The 10,415-nt window shown below is 39.5% G+C and overlaps 1 long non-coding RNA gene across 3 annotated transcripts in view; it reads right to left on the minus strand.

Moving 5' to 3' along the window:
- LOC109700683 (uncharacterized) overlaps positions 1-9,545 on the minus strand; it is a 32,397-nt gene extending 22,852 nt beyond the window's left edge. For all 3 annotated transcript variants that reach the window (XR_012445893.1, XR_002213716.2, XR_012445894.1), the window contains exons 1-2: positions 9,362-9,545; positions 2,531-2,634 (exon numbers count right to left, since the gene is read on the minus strand). This is a non-coding gene — a long non-coding RNA (uncharacterized lncRNA). The remainder of the gene's footprint in view (positions 1-2,530; positions 2,635-9,361) is intronic.
- Between the last annotated feature and the right edge of the window lie 870 nt (positions 9,546-10,415).

Below are 10,415 nucleotides of genomic sequence, written 5' to 3' on the forward strand. Positions count from 1 at the left end.
CGGGCTGGTGTCAAGGGTCTTTGCCTTTACAAGCCAGAGCACTGGCTCGTGAGGCAGCTGATTGATGAGCGAAAGCTGGTATATGAAGTGGGATTTATTAGAGAGAAAGGAAAGGCTACAGCTAGAGAAGTGCAGCAGAGCCTGGAAACCAGTAGCTCACTGCTCAGGTGAAGGCTGGGATTTTTATGGACATTTTAACTGTGGGTTTGGGTAAGGGTTAGGTGGGCTTTTTCCATTGGCCATGGATTCGCAGGCTTTCTTAGATGAACTGGTCTGTTTGCCCCTTATTGGGCGAGGGGAAACAATTTTGAGAGCATTTTGCTCATCAGCCCTGTGGCAGATCTAGAGACCCTGAATCTCCTCTTTAGGGTGCAGGAATGCAGGTTTACAGCTCCTTCTGAGGAAGCAGGAATGCAGGTTTATAATTCCTTCTCAGGATGCAGGAATCACATGGGGGCGATGGGATACTCACTCATCTGCCTTAGGTCTCCAGACCCAAAAAAAGTTATAAGAATTTTATCTTAGTGACACTTATAAATTGTTTGCAAGTGTGCTCCTCAAGAAGATTTTCATGATTTGGATAGATGTTTAAAAAATTTCTTATGAGAATTTAAGAGAATCTAGATTCTCTCCTGAATCCTCATTGCTTCTCAGTGGTCCTGTGGGGATAATGTATCAAACTGAGGAATACAGAGCTAAGGTCTTTGTTCTATCAAATAATACCTAATTATTACCACAGGTCGTTATAAGATAAGAAGCACTCAATACATTAGTAATGGCAAAGATCTAAGCAGCTAACATAGTGTACATGCTTGGATGAGGATATATTCTTGCATTACATGTCAGTAATTAAGTGTGTTATATTAATTGTATGGCCTTTTCATGAAACCTTGTGGGAAAAAAACCCAAGAACTTTTCCTCTTGATATCAGATTAGAACTGATTGTATAATTACATTACCTGGATAATTAAATACAAATTTAGTAGCCTTAGAACTGTACAATGTCATGGTTTCATTTTCTAATAAAAATAACCTGCCTTTGGTGTAGACTCTTTTTTTTTTTTTTTGCTAAGCAATGGAGCTCTAGTGACATTAACTCCTTAGGGTTGTTTCTTCAGAAAAAAGGCTTAGATTCACAGAACTTCTTTCATTACTGGATCCAAAAATCTCTCTCCTATCTGGGGCAGGAGAAGAGCACTCATCAGACACTGTTCTGGATTTGGTTAGGTCAAATTTACATAACAAAAATCCCTTCTCAGAAGTAACACACTGTTGGGATGAGTCTTTCTGCCAGCCCCTGGAAGACACAGCCTTACTATGGTCTCACAGGTCCTATGATAAAGATCTGAGGACACATTTGTTTGTCAAGGTACAGAGGGTTAACAGGGCCATGTTCCTGCCAGAATGATAATTAGCTTATGTTGAAAATGTCTCAGGTAGAACAGAAACAGGACTATCATCATGGAAAGGGGACTTTTAAATACTGTTGATGAAAACCATCATTATTGGGTTTGACAAATAACCAAGATGCCATTTTTGCAAGTCAAACCGCAGATATTGTTTTCATAGTTGTTTAACACCAGCAACAACCCTCCTGGTGATTTAGTGATACTTTTTTTTTTTTTTTGAGGTATTAGAGTTTGAACTCAGGTCCTCACACTTGCTTGGCAGGTGCTCAACCACTTGATCCATGCTTCCAGTCCCATTCCAACCCTCTTTGTGAAAGTGTTTCGATCAGGGCATGCCAAGAAATATCACCCATTGCTTCTTCTAGTGGAAATGACCAGATAAGAGCACACAGCTTCCCTATTTGCAGTCTGTGTCAGTTCATGTTGACAGCCCATGCAACTGTACCATTTGAGATCAGCTAGGTAGCTCTGCTGACCTTAGAGGGATTCACTCACCTATGTGGAATGAGGATGGTTTCAGGCTGATCCAGGCTGGTAGCACTGGGTGACTCAGCTCTTGTCCCACCTAAGGCTAGTCTCCATGTGCCCCATAGTAATGGCAGAATTGCAGCAGAGAGCAAACCCAACACACAAGCCCACTTCACCCTCTGCTTCTAGCCTATCAACCAACACTGCATTTGCCAAAGCAAGTTGCTAGGCATGGCTAATCCCAGTTGTTAAGGTACCGGGAGTTAATTTACAGGCTAACTTGTCCATGGTGAGAAGGCCAAAATACATGAGCAAGGATACAGGGATACAGGGAGGCATGCATGGTCCAATTAGCCATTTTGAGAGTTTTCTTTTGTCTAATCTGGGAAAGATCTTTTAGTTATTATTGAATTATCTGATTGGTCACCTCCTACAGGAGTAGGTTTAGAAAAAAGTATGTAGTATCTTCATTTTCTGACTCCTTTAGGCAGTTATTGAAATTGCTGACTAGAAGGAACAATCTTGGTTGCAATTGATATCTTACATTTGTATCTTTATTAATCAAGCACTATTCCTTAAGCCTATCTGTCATAGGTTACTATATCAAAATACCATAGACTGGGTAGTTTACACAACAGGAATTTGTCTCTTACAGTTCTGGCAGCTGGGAGGGCCAAGATCAAGACACAGACCAATTTAGGTCCCTGGTGAGGATTCTTCCTGACTTGAAGATGCCTGGCTTCTGGTTGTCTTCACACTGCGGAGTGAGAAAGGAAGCAAACTCTCCATGTTTTTTCTAATAAAGGCACTAATCCAATGACAAGAGCTCTACCCTATGACTTCATCTAGCCACAATTATCTCCCAAAGCCCCGTCTCAAAATGCTATCACATTGAGGAGTAGGACTTCAACATAAAAGTTTGGGTGGGGTGTGTTGGGGAAACAGTACTGTTCATTCCATAGCAGTAGCTATTACCCATTCAATTCCTTAGTTTGTTGGAGAGTTCCATAACAGTGATATCTCTACTGCTAAAAATGGGATATAGGTTGGGATAGAGATGGGGTGAGAGGGATTGTAAAAAAAGGTAGGAAGGAGAGGGTATGGGGTACATTGCTAGTAAGAGCTTGTTACTATGAGTAGAGCTTCAGACTTACCCATGCCATGATACAGGCATGCATCCAGAGGGCAGCCATATTGTATAAGATTTGGCAAGATGAACATTATTGCCCTGATAATCCCAAGAGGATGTAAACAGTGACAGTGATGGCAGTAGTGGATGTAACAGGCAGTAGTCTTATTTTTTGACATAGATTACAAACATTCTTTTGTCAACCACGTCATCATAAAAATTAAACTCGGTTTATACTTCGTTTGCAGAGCTGATTAAGAAGGTTACAATTGTTCATATATTTTCATGTGAAACAATAAAAGAAGTATTGTATCAGTTGTGAATTTCTTGTTGCCTATGAAGATTTTATCTGGTGCAGAAGATTCTAGTCAGTTAACTTCAGTTTTAAAACTGTGCTGTTTGTTATGTTAAAATTATAAATTCAAAAACCTAGTTCTTCTATAGCTTTTATGTTTGGCTTACAATTTTTATTATTTTATTTATCTGTTTAGCTAATTTGATAAATTGGTCTAACCGATCGAACTTTTCAAAGTTCTCAAATTATTCATATAAATTCAAGAAATTAAATTTATACCAGGAACAGTGGAGCATGCCTATAATCCCAGCACTCAGGGGGCTGAGACAGAAGGATCATGAGCTTGAGGCTAGCCTGGGCTACATAAAAAGATATTACCTCAAAAATACATATGTGGTGATTCTAAGTTCTCTTACTCAGTCCAATGCTATTTATAACCTTTGTTAGAGTTCATCTTAAAATCACAAGTCTAAATCAATTACCAAATCACACATTTTCTTACTGGAATGATAAGACTAATCACATATTCTAATGGGACAAATTCTCCTAAATACTCTAAGCTAAAATACCAAATATGTACAGATTTATTTTTACTGAAATTGCAAGTTTAAGCCTCCTTCTGCACTTAATTCTGAGTCTTTCAGAGTTGAAAGACTTGAATTATCTCTAGCTAGGCTGAGGATGGAGATTGCTTGATGGACAGATGGTCCAGGCAGGACAGAGACTGGATTTTTGCCAGCAATCCCAATAGAACACACTGCTCCTGCTTTAGAAAAATTATATTTAAACACCCACAGGAGGAATGATCTCAAATAGTCCATTGCCTTGGAGTCGAGTTAAACATTAGTCTATAATTCTCCTATTATCACTGAGTCTGAACACCTCATCCACGCACAGGAAAGTCACAAGATTGGATTCTACATATTTTTGGTTTTTCATTGTATGTAAATTTCTTTCTGATTTTAAAGATGTTGAAATGTATCTGAAGTGTGCATTTATCCATATACTTTTTATTTCTAACACTCACACAACTTTGACAAAAATATATTAATACCCAATTCAATTGTAAGATATCTCAGGCTTTGCTTGGTTGTGATGGTCAGAGCTTTCACAGTCATTCTAATGGCAGGCGTCTTTCTAGAATATCAAAACCTGAATGCTATCAAGTTTCCTCATTTCAAACAACTGAGGCATCATACAGAAATGGCATTTTTCACCACACAGAAGGATGTAATATGATTGAAGTTTTGTGAAGTATTCGAATGTAAATGACAAATGTTTTGAAAGTCTAATTTAAACCTTTTGTGTGTAAATTAAGAAATATGGATGTTTTATGAGCAAACTTTGAACACTTAAGTATTTGTGTGTGTGTGTCTCTGTCCATCTATCCCAAGTAGCAAGCTCCTTATGGAGAGGCATCTTATCTATTAGCTGGCTTGCTGACTGGTTTATTAGCTAGGAACACTAATTAGCTAGGTAATGAAAAAGTTTTTTGATTGGGACCTGAACTCTTGCCTCAAATAAAGGAAGAATTATCTTTGTTCTTTAACTCAGATGCTCAATCCTGTAGCAAGAGAATAAATTTTGGGGGACATACACTGCTTACTTCTAAAACTTATTTATAGCTCTCAAATAGAGATGCAAGCACAGTTGGGGTATGGCTCAAGTGATGAGAACTTGGCACTGGATATGGGGTTAAATCCCCACTACCACAAAACAAAATGATTTAAGGACATGTTCTCTACAAACATCTATTTCTTTTTATTTTTATATAGATGACAGACTTTTAAAAAAAGTAATATAATCACAATCTGAATCCACTGGGTCACAACATATTACAGCCCTGCCGCCTGATTTCAGCACCAAGGCCCATGGTTGGTGGCAGTTTACTGGAACTTGAAGTTCTTTCTCTGTTCCACATGAAGGAGTGAGATCATAGGCAGATTCAATACACAGGTTTTTTACAACTGCATTGGAAAAATGAAATGGTATACTTTACAGTTGAAAAGATTATCATGATGACAATTATTCAAAGAAAATAATAATACACAGGGTCAAATGATTTATGGTATTTGATTTGAAAAAGGCTTCTCAGTTGGCATGTCCACCTGAGAAGAATGTGAGAGGGACTGCCAGCACTTTGTTCATGTTGTAATTGGTGATTCAATCACAATAAAACATGTTGTGCCACATTAATTTAATGTTGTTAATTTGAATTTTATTGGTTTTGCAATTTGTTTGTAATTAATGCATTAACTTTGTTTTTTTAAACTTTGGTTTTATAATTGAATAAAAGCTATAATATAAGGAGTTCATTACTAGTTTTATATGCACACATATTCAAGTAATATTATTTTAGACATAATTGAAGTCAGCATCTGGAGAGCAGTAAGAGGTGGGCTTTTTTCCTCTTCTTTTTAAAAGGGTTTGTACAGCCCTCAAGTTTGAGGAGCTCTGGTGCCACAATTACATACCAGCTCTGTTTCCATTTCCGCCTCAGAGAACTGCAGTATTTTAAGGATATTTTGACTGTGATAGCTGATATATAGATTATTTATGTTTGCGTATGAATATATGAATACACATATCACCCAAAACTACAAAATGCTTTCAATTCTAGAAGACGAGTTATGTTTACCAGCTTTAGTGTAACAGAAGTTATTTTATAACATTGCATCAGGGTATTGAAAATAACCCCAATGTGTCAAATCCTGACCCTGTAAGTCTGTGTAGTGAGGTGCGTTAATGGAAAGGAGTTATTTTCAATATGTTGAAATATTGAAAAGGAGTTATTTTCAATATGTTGAAATATGTTTCTCTCTTTGGAATTTTCAGGCCAAATGCAAGCACCTGGATATGTGTTCCACTCTCCCTGATGGAGGGATCTAAATAGCCCTCCCCCTCCCTTGCTCATAGATCGTTACTGCTACACTTCTGAATGATGAGACCTGGTAATGTAATTTGATCATTTGTTGGGGGTGATGCCTGTTGTCCTGGTCTTTAAAAAAACAAACTAGAAAAAGCATTTTCAATCAGATCCTCTAAACCTGAAATTCTTAACCTAGGGAGGACACTAGGAGCTGAGAGTGGGGTGGGAGACAGGAGAAAAGAAGAAGAAGGAGAAAAAAGATCTCCATACAGAGGAGAGCAAATTGAAAGTCACAAAGGGGTTTGCCTCAAGGCATTTGTAAATCCACTTCCTTTGTCATAACAAGAACAAATCCCACCTTTGAAGTTTTTCCTTCTTGTTACAAGTGGAATGTCTTTTGTTTAATCCATTTTAGCCCTTAATGCCTGACCTCCATCAATCCTGTTGGTTAGATTACACAGCACTCATACTGATTTTAAACTGGCCAGGGGGTGGGGAGGTGGGACAGGTTCTGCTCAGTGGTTTGACAATCTTAAGAATAATCAACATCCCCAGACCACCTTTACTTTGGAAATTGAAGGGTCCCTGTGCACAACCACAACAAGCATTGTTAAGCAGATTTGGTATGTGCTTCTGGAGCTGGGTTTTCAATGGTCCTTTCACAACTGACTCTTATTCACACAGTGGAATGAGAGACTCCATCCTCAACATGCAGTGTATATGTCTTCAATTAAGAATCAAGGACCACTTTATCTCCTAGATCCCACATCAACTCTGGGTGCAAGTATAAATTTTTCCAGCAGTCCAATACACTTAGCGTCTCAATCACGACACAAGCCAAAGTATCTCAGTTTCATAGCTCTCACAGGCATCCAATTATTGAACAAGAAAGAAAGCCAGTTTGTAAAACACAGCCCAGTTTCTTTGACCTCAAGAAGAGCATTCAGCTCCATTCCTTAAAGAATTCTTAAAGCAGGAACAAGCGAAGGTTAGGAGTCCTCAGAGTAAGTCTCAAAAGGACTTATTTGCTAATAAAGTATCTTTCTAGGCTAGTGGCCATTAACTGGTTCTTAACAATATCCTTTGTTTTCAAATCTCTTCAGGTTGCTCAAGTGCTAAGAATCCTTTCCAGAATAGAGAAGGGCTGAGCAGGAAGGAGGGATGGAACAGGCTGCAATGATCATGGCTCCTTCTCAATGATCATGGCTCCTTCTCACAAGCCTGGTGCATCTATGAAAAATCCAAGTACAGTCCAGGTGGTTCATGCCTACTAATCCCAGCTACTCAGGAGGTAGAGGTAGGAAGATTGTGGTCTGTGACCAGCTGGGGCAAAAGTAGGAGACTCTATCTGAAAAACAAACTAAAAGCAACAACAACAAAACAAAAGGACTTGGGGTCATGGCTTAAATGGTAGAGCACGAGCATAGTCACTGAGTTCAATCCCCAGTATAGAACCCCTACCAAAAAAAAAAAAAAAAAAAAAAAGCAGCCAGCTACATAAGAATAGCCAGAAAATAGCCCAATCAACAGAGGATGGAATGCACATTTGATAGTTGGTCACTTCCTCTTGGCTGGTTGGGTTTGCTCAGAAACTGTGCTCATTTATCTCTCCAGCCCAAGGCACTTCTCAGGTACCAGGGCTTGGTAAAGTTTCAAAATAGGTTGATGGGTAATCAAGTGAACTTATTGTGAGTGTACAGTGGGCGTCCCTTCCCAAAGAAGGAGAAACTATGATATGTATTGTCACATTAAATAAAGATTGTGGAATGTGCTACTTTTTCTTTTTAACAGGGGAGAGAAGTATTATTTAAGTTATATGGTATTTGAGCATTGAAATTACTTACTAGATGCCATATTAATCCACTATTCACATGACACTTTTTTCATTATAGTCTTTCACACAGAAGATAATGCTGCTTGCGTGAGATAAGGAAATACATGAAGTGATCTGGAGAAATGACTGGGTTCAGGGCATGCTACTGTTGGGTCTGGGAACCTAGAGGACAAATGAGTGCGTATCCCATCCCCCATGGAGAGCACTATGAGCCCTGCACACTGAGAAGGAGCTGTACAGCTGCATTCCTGCACCCTGAGGAGTAGATACAGGGTCTCATAAATCTGCAATGGGGTTGATTAAAAAAAATGCTCTCAAGGTTGTTCCTCCCCACCCCCCAATAAGGGGCAAACAGACCAGCTCATCTAAGAGAGCCTGTGTGGGCAAATCCACAGCCAATAGAAAAAAAACTCTCCTAATAGATACCCTAACCCAGAGTTAAAGCATCCACAGAAAGCCCCAGCCTTCACCTGAGCAGGGAGTCACTGGTTTTTGGGCCCCGGTACACTGCTGTAGCTATAGCCTTTCCTTTCTCCCTAATAAATCCTACTTTTATACTGGCCTTGCCTCACAAATCAATCAGCTGCCTCACGAGCCAATTCTATAGCCTGTGAAGGCAAGGACTGTCCACACTGGCCCACATTTCACACTGGCATGTAACATTACTCCGTAATCTGACACTTTATTCTGTGAGAAAACAGCAGAAACAGGAAAGTTTCTCTTTCTCCTGTCATTCTCCCCTAAAGTTCATAAAAGAATCTCTGATCTTCCTCTAAAGGAGTTACAAGATCTTCATTCCAGAGAGGACCTCCCTATTTCTGGAGGATAGTAACAGAGACACAAAGACAAACAGAAGAATCTAAACAAACAGTCCACGCTGAGTTCCCCCATGTATTAACATTAGATCATATCTTTTTGTTCTCTAATCATACTTCTGCATGACTGTCCATAAAAACACAGGCTACCCTGGCTTATTGGGGCTTCATTTCTGAAGGATCTCATGTAATATAAAACTTAGGTTAAATTTGTTATGCTTTTTTAAAAATTTATTTCCTTTTTCTCCTTTTAAATTTATTTATTTGGCTAGCTAGCTAGCTAGATAGATAGAAAGGGTCATACTACGCAGTCCAGGCTGGCCCTGAATTTATGGTCCTCCTGCCTCCACTTTCCAAATGCTGGGATTATAGTTCCTGTTTCGAGCAGGCAATGGTATCAAATTGACCATCCATCAGGCGCTAAATGAATTAACTTAGGCAGGAACTAAGTTGCTCATACACACACCTCATTGGGGCGGGGGGAGGGGGGGGTTACAACCTAATTCCCGATAGTGCCTCAGCCTTCCCCAAGCTGTGCTCACCTTGTGATGTGAATCTTAGTCCTCCTGCAGCTGGCTCCGAACCAGTCCTAGCTAGTTCCCAGTCTCGATACACCTCCAGGACGCCCAGGGAATCCGTCGGGACGGGCGGAGTGTCCAGTCCACCTTGTCTGGGATGCTCCCGATCAGCGTGATGCATGTTGCTGGTCGGAAGGAAGTGGCGTTGGTCTCCTGGCTAGTGGAGTTTAAATATTCATAGCAGGTCTGTTTATCAGCACCAGCTTAGGGTTAGCAGATCTGCATATTGGTACCAGCTGAGGTTTGACTGATTAGCATATCAGCACCAGCTGGGAGTTGGCTGATTTGCATATCAGTCACCATATGGTATTTGTTTACTTCATAGGGCTTGAAGTGCACACAATATTGTTTTTATATAGGTTTTACAATGTATCATATTTTTATACACTTTCAATATGTTTAATTCACAGCAAACATAATACTCGTAACAGTCCACCCCGATTCTTCAAACCACCCCGGTTGCCTAGTGGGGTGAAGGAGAGTCAAATGTTATTCAGAAAAAATACATACTTCAAAATAAATGTTCACATCAAAACAATCACATTCACAGCACACCTAAATCTTTTTGTTAATGCATACCTCAAAAATAAATGTTTACATTCACAGCACACTTAAATTTTTTTGTTCCACAATTGTAAGAGAGTGGTAGAATTAATAAGGGTTATTCGTTTATCAGCCATGCTCAAAGAGCATTATGCACAGATTTCAAAAATGTCTTCTCAAACAAGAGTGGGTGGTAATGACCTGTATAACATTGGGAGTAAGATGAAAAATGTCCAAAGTAATAGCAAGGAGTCTTATGATTCCAGGTGAGGTGGAAATGGATAGCAGAAACAGATGCACACCAGTGAGATGCCAGTATGATGGCCAAAAACCCTGAAGAAGGTGGGTGGGGAGTGGTGCGTATATTAAAATGGCATTGGAGAAAATTCCTCATGGACCAGGGGAAATGATGGTGAAGTATATAATAATTCTTATCTCAAAGGTGGTTAGGAGGCCACATGGTATTATCAGGTGG

Source organism: Castor canadensis, chromosome 3 (genome assembly GCF_047511655.1).
Source record: "Castor canadensis chromosome 3, mCasCan1.hap1v2, whole genome shotgun sequence".
Lineage (NCBI taxonomy): Eukaryota > Metazoa > Chordata > Mammalia > Rodentia > Castoridae > Castor > Castor canadensis.